The 26,113-nt window shown below is 40.5% G+C and overlaps 1 long non-coding RNA gene across 2 annotated transcripts; it reads left to right on the top strand.

The window, feature by feature from the left end:
• Nucleotides 1–11,065: 11,065 nt before the first annotated feature.
• Nucleotides 11,066–25,828, top strand: LOC141943000 (uncharacterized). 2 transcript variants are annotated; one of them, XR_012628801.1, is made up of 4 exons: nucleotides 11,066–11,202; nucleotides 23,822–23,881; nucleotides 24,596–24,764; nucleotides 24,929–25,828. It is a non-coding gene; the product is annotated as an uncharacterized LOC141943000 (long non-coding RNA). The 2 variants fall into 2 exon arrangements; XR_012628802.1 differs by lacking the exon at nucleotides 11,066–11,202 and adding an exon at nucleotides 16,693–16,766.
• The last annotated feature ends 285 nt before the right edge of the window (nucleotides 25,829–26,113 follow it).

Genomic DNA, 26,113 nt, shown 5'->3' with positions numbered 1-26,113 from the left:
AACATGCCTTGTCTTAGCTTTTTCCCTCTCTGTTTAAAACTCTTATGACAGAATAAAAGAGGCACGGTTTGCATGGAGAAGCAGTATGTCCTCTTAGATCAGCTGGTGTAGGCACAAGTATGGGGCAAGCTTCCAGACACTCTCTTCTGAAGGAGAGGCAGCAAGCTGCAGTCTAGCAGAGATTAGGAACAGCTGTGCTGGGTTGCCAGACGAAACCATTTATGAGAAAACCATACTTTGCACTTGCAGAGAACTGTGGGATAATAAAGAGGAGAAAAGGAACATAGTGTTAGTCCACCTTGGTGAAACGACTTGACTGTTGCCGCCTATCTTGAGTAGAGTCTTGATCCTAAAGCACTTCCATTACTTTCTCAGAAACAGAGAGCTATGGTTCTGGCTGTTTCCAGTCAGTCTCAACAACTGAACTGAAATCCTTTTTGGAAGTTATTTCACTTTCACTGTTTTACTATTCATACATATCTTAAAGAAATCTAAGAGGTATTTAGCCTTAGATGGCATTTCCTTAGCAAGATTTGAGAAGATATGTGTTTAGAAATGCTGAGCTGGTGCTACCTGTATAGCACCACTGATCACTGAGTCTCAGAATTTAAGTTTAGCAATAATCCAAGCGTCAGGGAGAGTACGGATGGAAATGTTTACTTAACTGTTTTTCAGCCAATATTGAGCAGTTTCATGCTGTGTGTTTACTATTGTTTTCTTCAGCCCCGCTTAAGTGTCTTGAGAGACAGTGATTCTTCAGTATCCTTGGCAAGTGTTTTATGGTATAGGTGGCCTTGCCATTCTGTAACTGCTTACGCTGAAGAATTGAAAAAATAAAATACTTGACAGTATTAACTGCAGATCTAAGTAGGTCATGCCATGCAAATGTCTCTGATTAAAAGCACAAGAGACAGTGCTATATTTGAAAAAAGCACTTTAACATGAGTACTAGAAATGTGTTAGAATATAATAAGCGCTTTTGTACCCGAGTGGAAGTGTTGAACAAGTGTCCACAAGGAAAGGGTTAGCAGAGTAAATCAACAGGGATTAAATGTCTGCACTTTCAAAACAGTACTGAAATAAAATGTGTTGGATTTTTTTTTTTTTAACGGAAAAAGCTGATCCTCGTTTTTAGGTACCAAAGATGTTCTGAGAGCTGATATTACATCTCCAGCTGCTCCAGCAGATAATAAGAACCCTTTGTTCTTTTTGCTTTTCCACTGTTGTGCCCTGACTCCTGAGTTCTCTGTTTCTACTCTTTCTGACAATCAGTACTAGCAAGTGTAGCTCCTGTTCTGGTAGTGTTTGTGAGAATAACCCAGCAGTCTGCAGCTACCTCTATAAAGCTTGACAGAGTTACAAAAATGGCACCAATAGTTTGGAAGCTTCAGCAGCAAATGACCTGAAGGAAATTTATATCTAAAACTCAGAAATTTGTCTGACCTGATCACCAGCAGCAAATTTATTTTTTGCAAATTTCCATTTGCTCCTGGTGATCAGGTCAGCCAAAGTTCTGAGCTTTATTTAAAGTCTAGGAGAGAGGTTTATGGGCAAAGTTCTTTCACAATATGATGTTTTTCTAGCATAGATTGTAGTTCTTCAAGAATTGTTTATTAAAGTTTCTGTTTAGGGTGGAACATGACAATGAGAGATACATATTTAGTGCCAGTTTATACTTTTGCCTCATGCCTCATGTTTATACTTTTGCCTCAGGTTTCTCTGTAGTACGCAAATGACCTGTCCAAAGGCTCACCTGTGCTTCAGAGCAGGGTTCTCACTGAGCTCTCTTTAGATGGATTAGGTGAGCTTTATGAGTGTTTTTCTCAATGTGTATGAGAAAAATGGTGACATGAGGTATTTGGTCATACTTCCCAGATATTTTCTTGTGCTTTTGATGCAAAATGGTGTTGTGGAGCTAGGTGGATTGTTCTGTATGTTTCCTCTTCAGGGGTGGCATCTTTGATTTTCCTTTAGATTTCCAGTTGTTTCTTGTGCTCTGCGTTGTCACAGCCATTGCAGCATGACAACAGCACAGTTACTGTGTTGTTTTATTTGCTGTAATTGCCAGCATATTTTCCCGCATGCATTGGAATTCAGTTAGCATGTGTTTTCACTTCACTAAAGTCACTGTTATTAGCAGCTATTTTCCTAACAGTGTGTGTTACATCTCGTGCTGGTCAGTCAGAATACAAACAGAGAACAGACGGCCAAATCTAATAGACTAAATTGATGCCTATTGTAGTCTGATCAGCTTCAGCTAGAATTATCTCAGAAATTAACTTGATCCAATATGTGAACAGAGCTGTTATTATCAAGAGTACTACTGGTATCTTCTCTTTTACTTCTATTATTAGAACTATAATACAAACTTTAGTCCTTGTGAGAGTGATCAAGGAAAGATCTGCCCTTACTGAAGTCAGTCAGATGAATTCTTCCTACATATAACCAGATCCTCGGCTAGTGTTATCAGCCCAGCTGATGTCAATGCATCTGCAGAATCAAACTCCATTCTCTGATGTCCTCCAAGAAACCAATATTACACAATGCTCTTGCCACATAATTACACAATTTAATGTGTAATCTGTTGGTTTATGCTGTACAGGCCAGAATGGAAGCTAAGTGTCCAGGCTGCCTTGCAGATGGTATGAGGCCGAGACTAGCCATGATAATATGCCTCTGAAATCAATAGAAGTAGCAAAATTGCCTGACAACTGGTTGATAGTTAGATGCATGTCACTCTGCCCAATAGATCAAATGCCTGCTTTTTTTTTGCTTTTTTTTTTGCTTTTTTTTCTCCCCTCTTTCTTTCTTTTCTTCTTTTCATTGATTTTAATGGGTTTGGAGCAAATTAATTTTAGTAATGAAGAACTTATTATCACAACATCAGAGCTGTGGGTCTTACAAATCAAATTTATCAGGTGGTCTACTGCCACCAGGCTTTTCAACAAAAAAAATCCAAACCAAAAACCTAAAGCCTTTCTGGTGGTCTGAAGTAAACAGACTTCTCTTTCTGATTTCTCCTGTACTATGAGTTGCTATCTTTCAACTGTTACTGTTGTATTGCATTTTTTGGATAAACTCTATCACACTATGAAGTTTGAGGAGTTATTAAATAAAGTAACAACATGCTTTTTTGACTTACATTTTTTTCAGGGAGCAGAAATGGAATATTTGGATTTCTTCTTTTCCAATTAGTGCAATGTAGCTTGTTTACTTGCTGTCTGAAGAAAAAGCTAGAGAAGAAAAATTCTGATACTATGGGGAAAAAAAGTTTCATTTCTACAGGAAATCTATTGTATTTGAAAGATCTTAGACTAGTACCAATATTTTAATGTTTTTCAAAGACTAATGGAGTGACCACTAGTGCAATTGCAAAGAGAGTGGAAACAGTCTAAGAATTTCTTGCAAATTTTTTCTGCTTAGCAAAACAGCTCTTTCACTTTCATGGTCAGTCTACCGTGTCCTTAGTCATCTTTATGATTTGACAATATTGTAGGTGTCAAAACTGGTTCGATGTCTCAGTGAAAAGTCATCCGTAAAAGGGAAAACCATCAAATGAAAAACAATAGACAAAAAAACAATTACAACATTCACTGACTCATAACAACAGAAGTCCTAGCTTTTGAGCCCTATAAATCTTATTCTTTTTAATCTTATTCCAGGTAAAAATTGACATATGACCTGGCTTTCAAAACTGGGGCATTAAAAATATTCTACATTAAGACAGCATTTATCTTGCTATTCAGTGGAAAAAAGGCTAATGAAGTACATGCTGTATCATTTTCCTGATCTGGGTCATTCTACAGTCTACCATGTTGTATATTCTGTATCTTAATAAGCTCCTTCTAATTGCATATCTGCTTTCAGTTAGCACTGTCCATTCCAAGAGAGGCCCTGCAATGTGTTTGCTTAAAGCTCTGAAGTATTTGAATTTTTTCCTCCAAAAGGGGTTTTCATTTTAAGATAACCTTCAAAAGCCAACAGCAGCCTAAGGTGTGTAAGAGGAACACAGATACTGAAGATAACAGATTCTGGCAGTCTCTGAGTCTCCTTTGTGCCCTTTGAAAATTAAGACTACCAGAGAGGGAGCTTTTTCCCCCTGAAGCATTTCCCTAATGTTTTCCAAATGTTGCTTCATCAGAGCCAAATGGCCAGAGCCGCCTAAGAATCCTATTACAGATGCACAGATATTTTTTTTGTTGTTCATTTCCAACATATTTAGCTGCATTTCTGAAGCTGTAACTGAGAAAGCATGTGTAAAAGCTTTGCTTATAGACTTCACAGCTGAAGCTCAACCCATTTTCCTTCAAGATGCATTAGATACAAAATGTTCCCAAGTGTTACTGATGCTGGTTACTTTGTGTTATAAATGGTTAATCTAGTTCATGTGAAACATACCCCAGCTGGCAAGAAAACAAGCTTTCTGCATACCCTTACACAAATTTGGCAGGAGTTCAACAAATTACAATTCAGCTGCTGAAGCACAGCCAGTTTGGACTGCTTTGGATACCTATTCCACTATCAGTTTTATTATCCGCTACACTCAACTAAAGGTGAAAACAAAATAGGGAAAACAGAAGGAAGGGAGATGTCAACAGCTCTGTAAGACTAAAAGTGATAGCCAGGAACAGGTATGGTAAAAATTAAAACTGTACATAAACCCAGTTGAAGCCCCTGTGTGTGTTGTACATATGCCAAGGTTTCCATCTGAGGGTCTCAATCATATCTACAAATGAGCTGACTGAGGGTAGGAGTTCATGGTGTGTACTACGTGCCTATTTACAAGGGCGCTTCAGATATAAATTTTAGGCATAAGTAAGTAGTATATAATATCTTGATGTTTCTTCCGAACCCTTCCCTTTTCTTTCTCCAAGTTCTATTGCTTCTGTCTTTGTAGCCTCTCTTTGTTGAGAAATTTGCCTGGATTTTTGCTTGAACCATTTATGCCTGGTTTTGCCGGGATGGTCATTTTATGGATGGTTCTCTACAGATCCCGACTTTTGTTGCCAGACCGCTGAAGCCTACATAACATCATTGTTATGCTGGGAAACACACTTCTACTCTTGCTTCCAACAGTATGGTTAAGAAAAACTGTTCTTCCATGACTAGACTGGCAGTAACAGTGACCAGTGGCAAATCTAAATGGGCCATTACTGAAACACGGCTTGAGAAATGGAGAAAATTAATCTAAGCTTTCTGGTTATAATGAGCTGATTTTCTTCTTTTGTAACAAATCAGTTGGTGATAGCAGGTGATACCATATTAAAGAAGAGGAGAGAAAAAGGATCTGAAACCTCTCCACCTGTAAGCCTTCTAATATTAAAGCCGGTTTCCTACTGTTCAGTGGGTTAATATTTCCAATATGCAAACACGAGTCGGTTGGCTTTAATAACAGCTTGGTAAGAAAAAAAGAAAAATACCAACAAAGTAGACAACCAGGATAACACATAATGATCTATTCATGAAATGTAGCTACTTCATTTTTTATCTTCCATTTTGAGGAAACCCATGAAGGCAACTATAGAATCTACACATCCTTCTCCGAGGCTATTGTAGTAGTTACTGATTCACATAATGGCTAATACAGGTGTATGCCTTTGTATATAACTGATTAATGTGTGCATAGTCGATGCACATGTAGCCAATGTACATGTAGTTGGTGTGTATTTAATCATAAGAGTATGCATAGTGTATTGTCTTGCCCAGTTGAAATATTATATGTACCTGTTCAGAAACTTTAGCTTTATTAAAGAATTAATAATAATATTAGAGCACGTTGTCCAAGGGACTCTTCAAAGCAAAGTCTCCACGCCAGGCTTCATTCCTGTCAGTGACTGATGAATCTATTTTGTGACCACGACCCTATCAGAATACTGCTGCTGAACCTAGAGGGGTGAACACCACCCTGGGTGGGATCAGCATGCCCTTAGGTCTGCTTGGCACTGTAACATATTGGGGTTCCCAGCACCAGGAGGGACGTAAGATTTAATAATGTGCTAGCAACTTTTCTGGACTGTGCCTTTCTTGCTGGGATCTGGAAAAAGCCGACACCTCCCCTGTGCAAACCAACCGCAGTCCCACAGCATCACTGGCCGAGTCTGGCATTGCCAGGCTGAGCTGGGCAGCCAGGCTCACCAGTGCCTGGCAGTGACTAGCATAAGCGTCAGGAGCTGGTCCCCACTTCCTAGGCATTGTTTTCTGTTTTCTGTTCCATTCCCCCAGTCCTTTCTTCTTCTGCTCTGCAGCATTGCTGAAGCGGATCTTTTTTCAGGTCCTAGCGAGAAGGACTGGTCTTCTTGCACATTCGGGAGACTCCTCATCTCAAGCTTTTCAAACTAGACAGTTACAAGAGACGTTTTAACAGAACCTCTTACTTTTTCTAGACTACCTTTGCACCCTAAGACTGGAAATTGCGCTTCTAAAAGTAAATGCTCTCATCTCTATGCCCAGTTTGGGCCTAGAGAGTTTGTTCTGGTTTAAACTGCCCAAACTACATAAGCAAAAAAAAGTGTCTCTCCTTAACATTTCATTAGTCCCCTTCATTTATCTCTCCTCACCACCACTGCAAAACACCCTGGGGATTGTGGGGGAGGCTCACTCCAGAGGTCTCAGGTGTAGAGCTTTCCTTTCCAGTTTGGCCTCAGGCACTGATCTTAAATAAGACTGCTACTGCAAGACAATATGGCAGAGATTGTCACCAAACATAAAGTTCCCAGAGAGACTATTAAATCAGTGTTGACCCCATTTTAATAGCACATAATGTTTCCAGGGATTGTAAGCAAGTAAACAAACTTTGACTTGCATGAATGGACTTTGCATACAAACCTTTCATAAATGGACTTTGACACACAAAAACTGATAAAGAGTCAGAAAGGATGCAGAGGCTATTTTCTGGAGGGGAAAAAAAAAAAAAAAAAAAAAAAAGAAAAAAGGAACATTTTGTAGAACAGCATTTTACTGAGTTAGAAACTTCTTGCATTACTAATGTGCCATTTCTTGTCTTGCACAACTCTGCTATAAAATGCTATTGGGAAAGCTTTTTAAAAACCTTAGTGTCATACCTTGTCGGGATCAACTGAGAAAAAAATATACCTCAAAAATCATGTAAGTGACCTGAAAGAAGAGTGGAAATTTTGTCTTGGATTTAGTCCTCTTTCAGATGAGACATGTGCCAACAGCTGCTAAAATTGAGATACTCCATATTACTCTTTTGCAGATTCTTCATGATAAATACAGGAGGGAAATGGGAGTGCTTCTTCTAATAAATTATATTTGGGATAATTTATGTGAACTGCAAAACAACAAAGTCCAAGAACTGGCAGGAGGGCAGTGCTATGTAAATACCTCATTTGACAAGAATGAGAGTTAGTCTTGAGTCCAGTATTGTTGATGATGTGCCTAAAAGTGGTTGATGTGCCAAGTGGGAAGTAACCAACTCATAATTTTCTGAATTATACTTTATCCCTTTTAAGTAAATCTTACCTTGCTTAGACAGCTATTTACTCCTTAGAGAGCAGTCTGTGCCGCGCTTATTCTTGACAGCATAGCCAACCCTGGAGTGTGAGTGTTTTGGCTCAGCGAAAGCCCAATGGAGAGATATTGTTATATGTTGAGAGAATGCTTACAGTTCTACAGAGCATCTGAATGTAGTGTCTGTCCCTGGAAACAGTGCCTGCTGTGCACATCTGCTGGAGTTAGTGAACTGCCCAGTTGTCATTGTGCTATATCCAGTGCTACAACATGCACAGTCTCTGCTCAGCGCACTGGTGGTCTTTTGTTGTGAGCAGACCATGTATCCACTTTGTTGCAAAAGAATTTCTCCATATACAAGAGCGTAGATTATATCTGCTTTTCTGCCCATACACATTTGCGTGTCTGTCTACTCATATATGCTGTAGACCATTAGTTTTACATCAGTGCTGCTGTTCCTCGGACTCCTGTTGAGGCACAGAACTGTTGATGTAGTTGTAAAGGATGCAATCTTTCAAAACTGGTGTCTCACTCATAGCATGGGTTTTTTTTTTTTTACTTTGTTTTACAAATTCCAGTTCTTGAGACTATTCTTGCCTCACTGCATTCATTGTAAACCAATTGTTTTAAAAGCTCTACAAGTTGCGAGAGTTATGCAGTAGCTGAAGTTTTGTGACTATATACTTAATGACTGTTAGTTCCTCAAACGATATCTAATGTTTAGGGGATTTCATTTTTGCTCAGCCGCAGCCTGTGAATATTCAGTCTGATATTCCATTCCCAGCACATTTAATAGTTGTCACACCTCGACACCTTCTTTTTTGAACTCCTCTTTTCAGATGGGAGTTTTGTGATATTTAAGACAATAAGTCTCTGTGGATCTGCTTCAGCTGACATGGGGTCCCTTGGCAGGCAGCTGAGGTCCTGTCTTCCATTAATAATTGTACCTGGTGATGTGGCAAAGGTTTGAACATCTGATTTGTATCTTCTGTCACAGTAGAAACTCTACCTGACATTGCAGATGCCACACGTATATAAAGTAGGATGGCTTATTTGGTCAGGTCGAGTGACCTCAGTTATTTGCAATACGCTGCTCAGTGGCTTTGGGTTGCCACCAGTTTCGGAGAAGAGGTTTTGATGCATTTGCTGCTAGTTTCAATGGCTCTTCTCTGCAGCTCTGCCTGGGCTTGACCAGCTTCCATGTTGTGAATCCTGTGCTTGGGCAGGCTGGGATGAACTGACTGATAGACACAGGGGGTCTGCTTCTAAACTCGATCTGCTGTGCTGGACACTCTCTCCTTAAACTTACAGATGCTTTTTAGAGAGATCGTCTTTGGGAGAGAATAGAGACTTCCTGATTACTATTCTTTTCCACCTTGTATCTCGAATGAAATGTGGTACTGAATTCAATATTCAAGCCTGTGGTTTGCCCTGCCCTGCTGGCCAGCTACGATTGATATTCTGTACATCAGTCATAATATGTTTTAAATGATGGCATGACTTGCTTTTCTGAGTTTTCTTATTGGCAATTGCATTTGCTGTTTAGCCTCAAAATGAGGCTAATTCTTCCATCTAATTATCAAGTCTAATATTGCTGCTTTATCAGTGCTCCTGAGATTACATGTCAGCTGCAGGCAACTGGCCACTGTTTATACATCCTGGTTGCAAGAATGGCAGCCAGCTTCTGTAGCCTGTGTGCATGTGAACTAAGTATCTTTCCAAGCATTAGTCACACCATGAATGACCTCCCCTTCATTACCATTTTTTCATAACATGAATTACTGTTTACTTTTCTTGAGGTAGCTGTGGTAACGAGTCCCAGAACTGCTGTTTCCCATAACGCTTACATCATTGCCTCTCAGCTGCATATTTATCTTCTTATGAGGCATAATGTTTCCATAGAGTATTTCCTGGTCCTTGACACATGCATCCTCAGTTTGCATCCCTCTTTTCCACTGGACCTCTTTTTGCTTTAGCCTCTGTACATGTTCCATCTCAGCGGTCCTTGCTGGGAAAAAGAGAAGGTGCACCACAAATTGCTTTTAAACAAGCCCAGGGACAGAATTTAAATGCTATAAGAATGTCATTAATGGGTTTAGCCATATGCTCATCCTTTTTCACCCTACTGGGATTCTGTCTACTGCTGAAGCAAAAGAGAGAGGGGCTAAGGAAATTCCAGCTGTCATTGAGACATACTTCTCTACTGACATAGTTAGTAGCAGTGTACCAGGTGGCGTGCAGTGCATTGAACAGATTAATTTTAAAGAGTTCAGCTGAGGACATCTATTGATTATACAGTAAATCCAACCTTAGAACTTCTAAATTGGGATTGGAGAGGTTCTGGCCGCATGGCACACAGCAGTCATCCAGTGTAAATTCACCGTGCCAGTTCAGATTTGTTTAGAAGCAGTAGGTTCAACAGCTTAGTGTTGTACTAGCATGCTTTATGTCAGATCAAGTATTGCTTATTCTCAGAAAAACAGCATAAAAAGCACTCTGTGGTGTGTACTCTGGCTAATCTGCCAAGAATACCATGGCCTGATCCAGATCAAATTAGTACTGCTGGGTAATCTTGCGTAGCCCTGACGTTATTGGCTGTGGACCTGCAATGACAAATACATAATAATGAGTGCTCTTGAGCTCTTGGCAGAGCTCGTGCTGTAGGTGTTGCTATTCAGTCTGCCTGAGCCATGGCTAATGCTATGTAGGGAAGCTGAAGAACCACAAAAACCTTTGAGGCCCCAAAAATTAGCATCCTTCTTCTTCAGTCTTAGCCAGCAGACTGTTTTGGCTCTGGCCTCTGTAGGAAATGGTTCTCACTTGTTCCTTACTGTTTCTGTAGCTTTAACTGTTTCCAGCATTTAAAGACTAGGAGTCTACCCCAAGTCATGAGAACGCCCCTGTTGCTGAGCTTTTCCCTGCAGCACTCACAAATATGTGAGCAGCAGACCAAAGTTCAGATGGAATTCTTACACTGTCCATAGGTGCAGTGTAGGGTGAAGAGTATCTGAAGACCAGATAGAAGAGGCAACATTGCTTAGGCATCCCCATTTCTCATCCCTACATTAGAGAGTTCCATTTTGACTCACTGCATTCCGCTGGATCTGTTACCAAAAAAAAGCACAATGTTTTGCCATGGTAAATGTTCCCTGACTATATCCTTTGAGGAAAAGGTGGGGTTTTTCTCTGATGAATTGCAAGCTTGGCTAGGGCTAACCCTCAGAGTAGCTCAGTATTCTGAGGAAATATTTTAAAAAAACTTTTAAAAGCACAACAAAACAAAACCCTACAACCTATTCCATGTTCAAAATTCCAGTTTGCACAGGCTAGCAGTCATTATCAGATGTTAGTGACAGAAGCTGTAATTTGAGTACCATTGTGGAATGAAAATTTAGGCACTGTACCTTGTCTGCCTCTTTCTCTGTTTATCAGGCATTGATGCATTGGGAAGAGATATTTGAATCCACAGGTTGTACCAACCTGTGAGAGATGGGAAACCAGGCCTACGAGAAACTAAGAAAAACAGCCTGAGAAAGCGAAAGTTGAGGCTGACCTAAGGAATGCCCCAAATACTCGCAAGACAAAGCTATAAGTCATAGGGTGCATTCTGTGAAGGTCGAAGCTGATAAGGCTGCCCGAATAACACAAGATGCAGCTGGAGGAGGGAGCCCTGTGGAGACAAGACGGCTCTGCTCTGGTGCACCTGGACAAATTTCAAGGGCCATCTGTCGGGTGAGTGACCTTTGCTTCATTATCCACGAAATGAATATTAAAGTTAACACCCCTCAATATGCTAACGAAGACTAACATGATCATGCTAATTACATCATCCCATGAAACACCTTACCCCTCCCCTCGACCCACGTAGGTATGTGGGTCGACCTAGGGGATGAACCCAAGGAAAGTGTGTATAAATCAAAGGGGGGAAAGAAAGGGGGGCAGCCTGGAGAGTGCAGTGAAGTGAAGAAGATGACTGCCTCCTGGAACCCTCGCTGGCGGGATCAACGCAGAAACCCAGACCTCTGATCTGTATTTCCCTATTCCCTCTATCTCCCTCTTTTCCTTTTTCCATTAAGAAATGCAAGACATATTGTATTGCTTGCCACAACTTGCTATATACTTAGCCAATTATCGTGTGTTCAATTAGTACATTGTGGGTAGTTAATAAATGTTTGGACTTTGAGACTTGTCTCACCGTTGTCTGCTCTGTTGGGGATTTGCAAATCTGAGTCACTTGTCTCCCTCATCTGAGCGGGACGTGACACCACTCTGTTCTGTTAATCTTACAAAACCCATAGTTTAGGCTGTGCATTATTAAGTATTATCTCTTTGCACACCTGCTTGTAATTTGTTGTGGGCATTCAAACTGATTTGGCCTATTTCCTAAGCTGAGATAGCTATTTGGTTTCTCTCATGCAGTTCAAATGCAGTGGGGCAGTGTCAGAGTGGGTCTGTCTGTGTGAGTCCCACTGTCTGTAAGAGAAAGGGAGCCACTAAAGGTCAGTGTTGGAGAGCTGCTTTACATCCCAGCTGCATATTCAGCTGAGATCGGCCTAACAGATCCCTGTCCTTCTTTTTCTTTAGTCACTCCAAGGAAACAGAGGTCTATCCAGTGGCTCTCTGGATACATGACTCGGAGGTTCAGATGGAATGGCCTTTGAGTTTGAAAGCTGCTCTTGCAGTAAGAGAACAATTGCATGAGCAGTGGATATGGTTCATCTCATTTTATTTAAGGTCAACTTGTTTCAGACTCTTCCTAGCTTTTTCTTTGCCTTTGCTTTGAATCCATAATAGCTCTGTCCACTGTGAAGCATGGGGCCTTTCTGTGTTGGATCTACTGTTACAAATAATCTGGCTGGGACACAAGTGCCTTGTCTGCCAGTAAAGCCTTAAATCCCTGTAAGACAGGTAAAGCCTGTGTCCCAAGCAAAGTGAAGAGGCTGTTTAATTTTCCCCTGAGCCGTTTGCTGGTGTTTCATCCTGGCTGCGTTCAGTGCTGCAGAGAGCAGTGCAGGCCTAGAGCACCCAGGTTTCTTCTGGCAACATCTAAGACAGAGCACATTTCTGGGCTTTACTTCAGCCACTGAATTCCCACTTGTACGTATAAAGGAGTCACCTGGTTTGTTTATCAGGCCTGGCCTACAGTCAAGGTGGTGAGTAAAAAGTGGGGTAGAAGTGATTCAACTAAAGAGACCAAAGTAAGGAAGGGGCTTATCTGGGATACTCTGGTTTCATTTCTCCACTCACCTGCTATTGTGCTTTTTGAATCAGGGAGGATTCTCAGACAGTCCCCAGGTCTTGATATTCCCCAATGCTCCATTTTATATGAGCCTGTCACTCTGTTTTAGTGATCATATCACTTAACAGCATCATGGATAGCTCCAGGGGACAATTTGGAGTACATGAATTATACCATATTAAAGTGCATCTGTACTATTAAGATGCCTGTCCTGGGTGACAGGCAAAATCAGAAAGTGTGAGAAAAGTATCGGTCAGTGGGCTCCACTTAAGCAACTTGTGTCATTACTGGGTTTGTGCGGCTGATCTTTTTTATTGCTATCTGCCTCTTGGCCATTTAGAGAAATTAATCAATACACAGTGGTACAGGGCAGAAGTACAACACTGCCCTAATGGTAGGCACATTTTAAAATGGAGCTCTCTCTCCAGTTCAGCTGATTTAAAAAAAAAACAACCAAATACCAGAAGAGAGCTCTAAGTGTGAGTAACAAATGCCAAGAAATGTCAAGGTTGATGCAGCCTTTAAAGGTACCAGATAAAAGTGGGATTAACTATCACTGATGCTGGAGTCCTCAGTCTGGGTCATACAGCAGAGGGAATTGTGGAGGTCTTCTCTAGCTGACTGAAAAGATGACAAGGTGGTCTTGACCCCAGTGACTCCCAAATTTTGCCCTGTGTATGGTGCCTTATTTTATGTGGAACATTTCAGCAGCACAGCTCCAGATTCTGCTCTCTGTGGAACACAGAGGAGTAAATCTACTTGCTAAGCAGAGCCCAGCACACAAAACCTGCCTGAGAACTGAGGTGTGCACTCAAACACTGCCCCTTGACCTGCCCTGGCTAGGGGTCTTGGGCTGTGCCTTGGGCAGCTCTGCCCGAGCCAGCGGGCTGCCGTTAGTTGCCTGTTGGAGTGCAGTACAAAGCACACATGGATGCTTTCCATGCTGGTTGCTAGCCTTAGAGCATCATAATCATAACCTGTTCTGAAAATGTAAGTGATTGCACTGACCAGGCCCTGGGTGTTCAGCCATATCTTGCCAGGGACCCAGCTTTTAAGGGCATAAAGAGAAGACTTTTCCCTAAAAAATGACCTGAAATATCCTTTAATAAAGCCTTGCATGCAAAATTTGCATGCAATATTTCATTGTTTATTTTGACAGCAAGAGAAAGAGGGATCTTCAGAAGTTGTAATTAAATTTGAAAGGTAAAACTGAATGAAAAAAGAGGATGTGGGATAGGAGCTGTTCATAAAAAAATCTTTTTCCAAATACTGCCTATTTATAGCATTTGGGCCAACTTCATGAAGTGTTCTGTTTTGATTAATATTTAGATCATTGAATGTAACAGATTTGTGGGAAAAGGTAACTACTGGGGAGATGTTCTGGAAAAAGGGAAACTCCTTATAATAGGGATGTTACCAAATTCACTACTGTAGAGGTATACTTAGAATTCCTATTTTCTGAGCATGTCATATCATAAAGTCCTTGTTCTTCCTTGGTATTTATACGTATAACCTTACATTTTTTTTCCCTTATCAGTTTTCATAGTTACTTTCAGTGATCTATGTGAATATTTTCTATTAAACCTGTATTTGTATTATTTACAGATACCTCTGTATTATTTCCACAAAGTTTTTCATGTTGACTTCTTTATTTGATATAGTTTATATTTTTCTTTCATGGGTAGCTATAGGTTTTCCTGAAATGACATTCTAATTTTAACATTGCAATAATGTCAGTGTTAAAATGTTCATAAGCAAGAAATGCACTATGATAATTTAAGCCTCAGAAAATTAAGAGGAGGCTATTATAAATGAAGCGGCTCCTCTGAGGTCAGGCAGAATTCAGCACTGCAAGAGCTTGCTTCTGCCACTTTCCCTCATGCTGAACAGCCCATGATTTCTGAGAGGCCACACTCCTTCAGATGACTCGGGCTGCTTGCCCAGTGAAAGACTGTTCAGCAGGGACAAGGGGAGGTGAATTTAAGAGTCTGCTGCCTAGAAGCTTTCCAAAAAGATTAATTACTCTCTGAAAGAGTCCAGTAATGAGAAATGATGTTGCTGTTGTCATAGGCCATTGGGTCCTGGATGGTCATTCCCATTTTCCAGGGCTAATCTCTAAAGTAAATAGTTTTCTTTTTATTGACTGTCAGTGGTGTGTTACTGTGCAGTGAGCTGGACATGCAAGTGCTGTGGACTAGAGATCTTGTGGCCTCTGCCAAATCTGTACAGGGCGTATCTCCTGCTCCCCAATGCCCCCTGCCATCGGTTCCTTTCAGTCTGAAAGGAAGGAGATTGAATAATTTGTCACCGCTTGTTGAGAAGCGGCCTTTGCCGCTTGATGGCCAAGTCCTTTCTTGTTGTCCTTTATTTTCTTACTTCTGAACCTCTTTTTCATTTCAGCAGTGATGCCTTTTTTCCTTATTATTTTCTCTGCTTAACTCCTTCTTTCTTTACAGGATATGACTTTACTTGCGTGTGCATGCACACACACACACACACACAAAGAATTTAAGCAAATTGTAAATTCTACTTCCAATAGACACCTACAGACCTTGCCATTTACCCAGTTTTTTCCTCTATGATTTCATAGTGTTATGTGGTCTACTGTCAGTCCCTGACTAATTAGAGTGATCATGACATGAAAGCAGCATGCATGCACTCTTCCTAGTACTTTTGTCTTGAGTTGCATGTATTTGTTATTTCCTAAGAGATATGAGAGCACCTTCCAAGGCACTGTTTCTTTGAAAATTACTGATGTCAGTGAATGATGTATGAGTAGTGATTTGCTGTGCAGATGTATTGAGTCTCCCACAAATAATTATGAGAATGCCTAAATTAAAAATCTTGAATTTTATTAGAAAATTTGCCCTGGTCACATGACAACTTTCACCTGGTGACAAATTTGCCTACATATATCTACAGAGAGCCATTATTATGTGCCCCAAAAGGTTGAAAAGACTGCAAAGTGAGGAGCTGAGGCTACCCAGAAGTCTGGTCCTCCGTATCCCACAAAAGTCATTCTTTGTTCCTGCTGTCACACTCCACAGCACGGCCATCTTCCTCAGCGACAAGATTGGTGACTGCAGTTTGGCTCTGGGAAGAAAACCAGGTGCACAGACTCTATTCTGTGTACAGCTACACAACTATTTATTTTGGAAGTGGTTGCCCCAGGGCCATACTTCACTAGTAAAAAGGTGCAATAAGGAGATTCTCACTGTGATGAACCCTGCAGTGCTTCAGCAGTGCTTCCACAGCTGATGACTGAAGGCAGTTGGAGGGAACCAAACCTTAGGCATATCAGCCTAATAAAGTGGACTGTAATGCAGCACTGTCACTTTTTGTCCCTGCTCCTTTTAGGGGCTTTATTTCTTTCTCATAGAATGATCCAAAAAGGTATCAGCAGGTGTCTGCTCACAGAGCTCTTCCTAACCTAGGGTATCACAGTAGTCAGTTCCCACCTCCCTGAGGCAGCTGGCCAGGGAGCGTATCATTTATCCCAGCTGAAGGGAAAAGCCAGGGATCTTTTCAAAACTAAGTACGGGCTCAGCACTCTGTGGGGCACATGAGGAAGCTGGCTTTCAGCCACATATGTCCCAGGCTTTACAGGAGCTGAGATCTTGTGCACACACCTCTGAAAGGCTTAACCTCTCATCTTGTAATAGTGTTTCTAAAGCAATCACATACTGTAGGAAACAAAGCCCAACCCTCACCTTGCAGATCTTGTAACCTGAGTATGTGATAGGAAAATGAGCAGGTGCAAACCCAAAGGTAGCCTCCAGCTGAGCTTGAGAGTTTGGAATAAGTATAAAGGGAGTAACCACAGCACAGGGGCAATGAGTGACTGTCAGGTGTTATGTGCATAGGAAGGCATCAGTAAGTCTTGAACAGAGATTTGAAGTGACTTTGTAGATTTTCTTTACAGGAAGCTTTTCATTTGCAAAAAGAAAGTGATAAAAGAGGAAGGAGCAGTATTGGAGAGCACCAGCAGCTGGAAAGCCATCTCTTATCTTCTTGGTCAGCTGCAAGCAAGTACTGACCGCTGTGTGCTTTGAGAGAGGTGGGTAATAGCAAGGTACAGAGCTTGTTTGATGCATTAGAAGAAGAAAGAGGTAGATGAGGGATGCAGAGTACATGAAAATACAATAGAGGTGGTAAGTCAGCAAGATAATTTTTATTGCAATGTGTTAAACGGTTTTGCAGGGAGAGAAAGTAGATTTGTTGAAACCAGGAAGAGGAAGCTTCAGTTGTGGACATGTGAGACAATGAAAACCTGAAACAGAGTTTTACCAAAGAAAAAGGGGCTGGATTTTTAAGGCAATATGCAGGAAGAATGAACATGATTTGTGTTGAACAGGTTGCCTCTTCTCTTGCCAGCTGTGCACATTAAAGAGAACGCTGCTTTTTGCCATTCACAGGTTACTCCTCTTACAAAATTACTGAACGTTTCCATGCCTGTCATTATTTAGAAATGGTTACAATTAAGCTAATCTAATTATTTCAGTTCCCTCTGTTTTGGTTCCTCTTATTGTTGAAATTAGTTCCTCTGCTAGAATCTGCAAGCTTTTGCAACTTTTGCTTCACTCATTATTCTCAATGTAACCATTATGTCAGCATAAAAGTCCTCCCAGCTTGCACAGCATTTTTCTATAGTTCTGTCTTAGGCCATATAAGCTGAAATCCTGTGAGAAGATTTTTGTTCAGGAACCTAAAACTTTAAGACTATCCAAACTGTGTTCCTCAATTTTTATTCTCTTGTTTATTTCACTACTAAAAGCAAAAGCTCACACAACTGTTGGGCTTTTTTAATTAACCCTGATCTAGCTCCCACTAATGTTCATAGAAATACTTCCTTTCATGTCAGTGAGCTTGATCTGAGTAAAGCTAAAGCCTTGATAATACCAAGTTTACTTCAGGAATCCTAAAGACTGGCATAGTATGAACAAAGACCAGTGCTTCTGAGCCATAATAACAATTTTGGTAAGGGACACTCTTTTAAAAAATGAAATAAAAATCAGAATCTGTTATGCACCCACAGCTAATATCCAGGTTTGCTGGGAAACATGGAACCATGAGAAACTGCTTAAACTCTCAACTATACAATCCCTATTTTACCCTACCATATAGAAGAGATGTTTTCCAGTACAGCAGATGTTACTGAGGATTCTCCAAGTGTAACTTTTGCAATTTCTATTTAGCATAAATTATAGGTGTGTTGGGCTCATCCTTATTACATGTAACCTACAACCAAAGAAATAACCCCTCTGGTTTGAAAGCACAAATGAGATGATAGGACATGCCACACCAGAGGGAGATGATTAGCCAGAGGAACTGTAAGTACCTGGACCCGGTTGTCTCTCCTGGAGGATATCAGTGCTGACAGAAGTCAACGCCCACATTGTCCCAGGAAAGAAAGGTGTGATGCCTTAGGCTTTTGTTTGCTTTAGCAGTTTGTTTCCTTAACAAGATGAAAACAGAAGTCAACTTTGGGCCAGGAATGAACAAAAAGGAATATTTTTAATGGCTTTTCATTCTCAGACAGAAAGGAAATTTGCCAGGTTGTGCTGATGTTTTTGTTGGTGAAAAACATCAATGTGGAAACCCAGTGGGCTACAGGGGAAAAGGGAGTAATCTGAGGAAGGTACAGCATAGTACAAGACAGCCTTGCTCCTCCTCTTGTTACAGGGCCTGAGACCGAGGATCCAAATTACAATATTATGGCACCATTCATAAAAATATTCAATAGGACTGACACATGCGGCTGTGAAAGTGAAGGTAACATATTCGGGCATGCCTTCAAGCCATGGTCTCAAGTTTCTCTTTTGTCTTCAAGAGACTATACAAGTCTGGGGAAGATGAATAAAGCTGAGGCTGTGATTTTGCAGTCACTCTGCACTGACACAAGCACAGGCTGCTGCCAAAGAGACAGATCTACACATTTTAACAATAGCCTGCCCTTATATTTGCTCAGGGTAATCAGTGAGTTAAGCACTCGATTAATTCAGGCTTACTTGTTGATAGAAAATAGGGTGTTACTCTGGTTTGCGTGTAAAAAGAAGCAAAAGCCACAAAGGTAACATTTTATAACTCCCTAAGTACATAGGTAAGATTTGTCTTCTAGGTTTAATTTTTTCAAAACCACTAAGGTGTTTGAGGCAATCTTATCTTACTTGCTACAACCAATTTTTACCTAAATTTAATGGTGAATATCAGCAATCATAACAGCAAGAAAGAGGAATGAAAAATGATACTGACAGGTTCAATTAGTCATGGGAGCCTCTCACTAACAGGCACTATGCTCACTCTGCCCATGAGGAGAGCAGCTTGTCTGTCCCCTGAGAGGGTCTGCTGGAGCATGCCCGGTGCCTGGACATGGTGGTGGCACCACCTGCCTCCATCCCTGCTGTGCTCCAGCAGTGGGATCCAGCTGTGTGGCGACCTCCAGCCTTTCTCCCTTTCTTGGTACCAATGCTCTGTCTGCAGGAAATAGGGATGCAGAACCTCAGCTCCATTCGCTGCTGCTGCTGGTTCCCAAGATGCTGTCCTGTTATTGCACTGACTCTAAAGGTCACATCTTCATGGGCATGGTGCCGCCAGCTCAGACAGATGCACAGACTTCAGGAGAGGTACAGAAATGAATTATTCTATAATTAACAGAAGAGAGGTACAAATCCAGAGAAACTAGCCAAAATCACTCCAGATGGCTTGTATGTACTCCCCTGCATGAGTTTTTCATCCACTTGTAGGGAATTCAGTAAATTTAAATCAAACTGAGGAAAATATTTGTTCTCCTGATCTCTGCATACATTTTTTTTTTCTTTCTTGAAATGCAATCTCTTTCTCCAGTACAGCCAGTTTCCTTCTAATCATCTATGCACCCCAGACCTGCCGTTTCTTTTTTCTTGATAGTGTCGAGTCCTCTTTGATGGTATCCCCTTGACCAGCTTCTTCAGGCAAATGCCTGAAGTAATGCCTCCAACTGATGTGCTCTTTTGAGAACAGCCTCTTAACATACAAAACATTCAGACAGCGTAAAGGACAGATAAAGATGTACTTACTATTGCTGTAAAACATACACAATTGGTGACTGGTTGGGGGTTTTTTTGTTACCCCTTCTCCTGCCATTCCATTTTATACATGTCTGTATTTATCCATGTTAGATACTTTTCTTTCTTATCTGCCCAACACACTTATACGAGTGCTTGTAGACAGAATGCAGCACTACCACTGATGGAAGTCTCTGCACTAAATGGACTTGAGTAAGGAATATGGGCAAAACAGAACTAAAACAAGCATGAAACTAGTTTTGAGTAAGAGGCTGAAAGCATAAGAGCCTGGGGGGTGTTTAATTCTGTGAGGCAATACCTATCCTAACACAAAACCTTCCCAGTGCTGCTCTTTTCCTGAGAGAGGGATAGAGCTTGAAATAGTGGAACAGTATCATTAGGCACAATACCATAAATGTAAGCTAAATGTGTCACCATGAAGGAGTTTAGGTCACTGGCTTTGAAGTTTGGAAATACGGTACATGGGAGAACCATAGGTGTTTTGGTGTTCCCTGTTTATGGTAGCTGACTTGGTGAGGTTTCAAACAAAAGGGAATGCATCAATGTTCTGTCTCTTCAGCTCTACTTCACTACACGAAGTGATCGCATTTTTCCACCTACAAAGGCGAATAAAATGGTTTTGTTCCCCTTTAAAATTTTCTTTTGTGGTAATGCCTGAAAAAGCACTGATAGCAGGCCATGTACCGTGTTACTGCCTACCTTACTGATCTCTGCTGTCTCTTGTTCTCACCGGCTGCTGATTTGTGTTTTATGAAAGGTGTGAAGCAGAGATTATTTGTGTACAAAACCCAGCAGAGTACGACTTTGATCTGTGACCAGCTCTTATTATCAGACTCATTAATAATAACATGGAGTTCCTTGAGCACAGTTTTTCGTGGAATACTGTCCCCAGGGGGAGTTAGCATATAATTTCCACAGTGTCTAAAGAAGGCTGTTGCTCATCTGGTGCAGAGATAGCACTCCTCTTTTCTGAAAGGCTGAAAGATAACATACACGAGACCTGTCCATCTCTGTCAAGTTGAATTTCAGCTGGCCAGAGATTCACAATGATGAAGGTCAGAACTGAGAAATACCAAACAATGACTTATGTTTTGCCTTGAGATCCGCTAAGCTAAAAATGGGCTGGTTTATTTCCAATTAAGGAAGAAGGAAACTGGGATGATACCATAGCAAGCAGTATGCAGAGCTTGTGTAAATCAGACCACAGAGCAAAAGTAAGGCTGCCTTACTAGGCTGTAGCTTTAATGCTGTCCTGGAGTGTGGGACTCGTTTGGTTTGGTTTGGTTTTTTGGGTTTTGGTTGGAGGTTTTTTTGAGTGCTGTGAGCATGACTGAAAATTTTTTAGTCTTAGGATGTAGGCACCTCTTCAGCTTTCCTGTACAGTGTAATGCATTGCCAGTAGTGCATCTTTCTGCTAACAGAGGGCAATATAGAAAAGCAAACATGCACATATGAAGCCGACTCTTCTGTAAGTGTGAATTCAAGCCATTTTTCCTTTGCTTCTTCATGTTAAATCAGATCCATGTTTCTGCAATTCTTGTGCTTCGTATAAAATCTTAAGTATCTATAGCCAAATCTGTGATGGGGATACACCAAATCACTGTCCTCATGAAAACCTGCTTCAGTCCATAACAAGTCGCTGTCTTCATATTGAGCTTTCTTGGAAGAAAAATCTAGAGGAAGTAAAATGGGATCTCACAGTCTCCACTTTTTTCTCAGCTTCTCAGAAATAATTCCATTAGAAGAAAATAATTTCAGCAATTTAAAACCTGATTTTAGAGGATGCTGAAGGATTTGCTTTGCTTCATGAGACTGTGCTTCAGGTTCTTCATGCAGAGATGGGAGAAAAAACTCATGCTGCCTCGTAGTCTACAATGCTGATTGAGAAAATGCTGGGGAGAAGGCCAGCGTTTTGTGGTTTCTGGCCAGAAACCACCGATGTAAGCAGCAATGGGATAACCAATCAAGCAAATAAATAATAATAGTATTTGTAAATCTTTGTTAGATTTAGAATCGGTAAGGATTAAATAGGAAACATCTGAGCATAATCTTTCCTTAAGTGTATAGCAGCCATTGATATCCACATTCCGTACCCTGGTTGAGAGAAAATTTCCCATTTGTCATCACAACTGCAGTGCTTCTGTTGACAGAGCGGCTGCATCTCTTGTCCCTCTACAGCAGTTGCAGTGTATGCAACAGCAGCAGCCAGCAGCACTGTAATGTAAATGTGTCCAAAATCATACTTCAATTTAATTGCCTATAAAACTTGTTCTATAAAAGAGGGGAAAAGAATTCACTATTGCTTTCCTTAAATAGATCAAATTTCAATAATCCTGAAAGTTCCTTTACCCTTGATTTAACGAATGCAGGAGGGCCTGGATAGTCACTAAATCAGCTGTCCTCTGGTAGAAGGAGCTTGGTACTGCAGCAGAGATTCAATGCTCTAATTAAAAAGTCTCGAGCTATTAAAATTTTCCATTATGAAAACAGAATGTTTGTTTGCCTCACAATTATGATGTTATCTTGATTCATCTCATATATCACAGACATGTGGAAATTAATTTGGGAGGAAAATTTAGAATGTGTTCTTTTATGCCATTCTCTTTTGGAAAGGTGGTTAAAAAAGAACACTGACTCTTTAAAGGTCCTAAAATTTGTTTCCAGTGCTTTTATCTTGCATCCTGGTACCTGGCTTTTTTTTTTTTCCCCATCGGAAAAAAATTACATCTGTATTTCTTATCTTCCTTACGAGATGCAATCCTGTAGGAGAGCTATAAAGGACTTAAAAATCTCTACTTACACTACAGTCATCCAATTTTCTGAGTGTAGGGCTTTGCACCCTGCCTGTATTTTCTCTGAGCAACCTATTCCAGGTTGGTTTCCATTTCGAAAGAACTTCTTCCTTTAGAAAGCACCATTTTTTTTTGTTCCTTTCTAAATATTTCTTGGAGATCATATTTCTAAATTATGCAGGCAAATCTCCACAAAAAAAAAAAAAAAGGTAGATCCTGTCAGGAATCAAAGTCAAAGAAACGGTATTCTCTGCTAAGTGGTATCTGGGCATGTTACTATTTAATATAAAGGCAAGAAGGTAATATAGTCCCAAGTACATAGGAAGTCCTGTTGAGAAGAATGGCAGAACTGAGGGATAGAGAAGCCATTTGATGCTTGTGATTTCAGCTGCAATCTGTAGTATAAAATTCTCTTGCTGCATATCTTCTTTTCGAGGTCTGTTATATATGTATTGTGTGTGTATAGAGAGATTTGTAAGGTATTGGGCTAGCAGTAATTGGTACATGGTGACCTGGCAATAATGAATACTGAGATTCAATATATGAGCATGTAAAAAGGTATTTTCACTCCTTTGTGAGCAAAGCCTCCTTTCTTAATTAAGAGAGAGGGCCTTTTGTAAAGAGGAATAGAAACCACCTGGGTTAGACTCCTCTTCTCACTTGCTTTTCAGAGGAACCCTTTTCTCCCTACCGAGAGCCCAGCCTCCTGATTTTGACATCACGATTAAGTCTCCAATATTGGAATACTCCACAATAAACATCTGTATAAACACACTTAAGTGTGCAGGTCTGTGCATGTCTGTGTTGAAACTCATTCTGAAAATAAACTCTCCTGAAGCAGCCGCTGCTTTTTGTAAAGCTTATTTCACAGTTCACTTCACCTGAAACCACCTTTTTCACATCTTCTGTGTGGCTGTTACAGAACTGGGCTATATCTGAATGGCAGAACTTGGGCATGGTCCCGTGCTCACAGACTTAAGTGCACATCCAGTCATGTATCAACCTAGAGAATGGGGATTTGCAGGATGATGCAGGATTTTTGGCAAGCTTATGATCTGAGAATAAATTTGCTAATATTTTTAGTCTGAAATAACTTGATCTGCATTTGTAACTTCTCAAAGGAAATAGTAAATATCTTTGTTCTTAAATATGAAGATATTAGACTGTTACTTTTTCCTTGCATTGATTTCTTTTTCTTTTTTTTTAATTTAAACACATGTTATTTCTTTTTTATCCTATCTGAATTTTCTGTTTAGAAGAAAGAATCTCCACTTGCCTGCCGCTGAATTGTCATGGAGCTCATTACCTCCAACAAGGTGAGCAGTGGCGTGGAATAATTAAACTTACTTCCTGCTGGCAAGTAGGAAAGTTTTTCCACCCTATTCCTTTTGATTTGACCTTTGACTAAATGCATTTCTCTTTGCTACATGGATGGTATTTCATCCTCTGGATGCACTGTATTGCCTTATCCTGGATGAGGTAGTGATTTCTACCTCTTCAGCATTGTTTTCAAAACTATTTTTGCAAGAAAGAAAATGTGATCTTTTCTGTTGTTGAAAGAAGACAAAATTTTGCCTGTGCAAATCCTTGTTAGGTGGCAAAATCTGATTTTTCTGCCTATGTGAATTAATTTGAAATAATGGAATTTCATTATTCATATTTTTTTAATGAAGTTGTGTTGCTTTGTTTATACAATAGAGTGTTTAATCATATAAGAATCTAGATCAGAGCTTTCTGGTGTAACTCACCATTTAAAGATAGCTCTTGGGACACTTCACAGACTCAGGAGTTAATTCATGTGAAATGAAGAGGAATTCTATTCTATTCTAAGTTTTTCCTTAGTTACTGGTAAAAAACATGTCAGATCTTAAAAAAAAAAAAAAAAAAAAAAGGCAAAATAAAAAGGCTACATGTTATGGTGAAACATAGCCTAGTTACAATATGACATGAGTTTGATTTAGTAGTCTCCAGTCGTTGTTTGTGGGTAACTGGCATTTTCCTACAGCAATTTTTCCTTCTTTTATTTTTAGATCATTTGAATGTTTATGAATGTGGACACCCTATAGACCTAAATCTGTGAGAAATGGGAACCATGGGAACCAAGAACACATGCTTACTCACACCATCCTCATAACATTGTCCAGCTGAGTTTGGCCAGAAAGAAAACTAAGTGGGACGTCATTCCTCAGCCTGCTAGAGGCCAGTCTCTGGAGACTTCTGGTTCTTCTTCCCTGCTCTGTTTTTGCAATTAGTTTTGTATTAATAAAAACAGTCTTCATAGTATCTCCCCATCTCTAGGCAAGAAAGTAATTTTCCTTTCCTTGGTTTCTCAATGGCTCTATTTTCTTTTTCTTGTTTTTCAGAGGAGAAACTTGCCTGCCAGGGATAACAAAGGAGAACGTGTGGGCTCGAGACCCCCTGTAGCAGAGAAGGGAGGATTAAACAAGGGTCTCCCAAATCCTGAGCTTACCAGCACATCCTTAGCTTACCCAGCACTAATGGGAACACTGCACTGCTTGCGATGCTCCACCCCCGCTGTAAAAGACTTGTTTACTGCTCATTCTGTGAAAGATACTGGCACATTTCCCCTCTGGACAGATGTACATCCCTGAAAACTCCTGAGGAAAATCCTACTTCTCCATGCCAGCTTTGCCTTTGATGCCCATAGCCATTTTCCTGGGGAGCATGGGTTACCACACAGACCCTCTCAGAGCTACCAATTTCAGCTCAGGTTGCTTCTCCACGTAGCCCAGAGGCAGCTTGCACAAAAAAACAAAGCTCCTTGCGTCCTGTATGGGCTCTACTGCCAGCATCACTGGCAAGAATTGCACTCACCAGCAAAGGGTCACCTCCCTGCCAGGTGGGACGTGAAGGCTGCGGAGCCTTCTGTCAGGACAAATGTTATTTATTAAGTACTGACAATACTGAACCATATATAAGAGGTGTCCACACCTCTCATAACTATGCTTACAAATGAAGTGGAAAATCCAACAGCCAGTAAAATGACATTGGCTTGAAGACATTTTGGTATACAGAGTCCCCCACTTTCTAAAAATGTGTACCAAAGCATATTAAAAGGCACAACTTTGAAATGGAAGCTAACTCTTAGGCAATAGAACTGAGGTAAAGTTAGCTAGTGGTATGTCAGCACAAGATACTTAAAGAACCTGGTAAATAGGACAGTGACGAATAACAGAATTCAGAGGAAAGTTAAGGATAAAATGTCCATCTTGCTAAGTCACGTGTCACACCCCACCCCCCCCCCCCCCCAAAAAAGAACAAAAAAAAACAATAAAAAAAACCCTTTCTTTGCCATCCTGCTACAGCTAGCTATTATTTACAGAAGGATTTTAAAGGTTCTTTTTGTTGTGCTTTGGGTGTTGCCTTTTTTTTATTAAAATCACTGTAGATTGAAGATCAGTGAGCCTTACTTCAATAAAAAAGAAGTTAGATGAAACGATAATTAAATTTCATTTTAAATAATGTAGTCCTGAGCTAGGGTGGCTTTTTAATGGAAAATAAAAGGGGGCTCAAAAGATCAGGATTTA

This window comes from Strix uralensis, chromosome 4 (assembly GCF_047716275.1).
Source record: "Strix uralensis isolate ZFMK-TIS-50842 chromosome 4, bStrUra1, whole genome shotgun sequence".
NCBI classification, from domain to species: domain Eukaryota; kingdom Metazoa; phylum Chordata; class Aves; order Strigiformes; family Strigidae; genus Strix; species Strix uralensis.
This window is presented reverse-complemented; position numbering and strand designations above follow the sequence as displayed.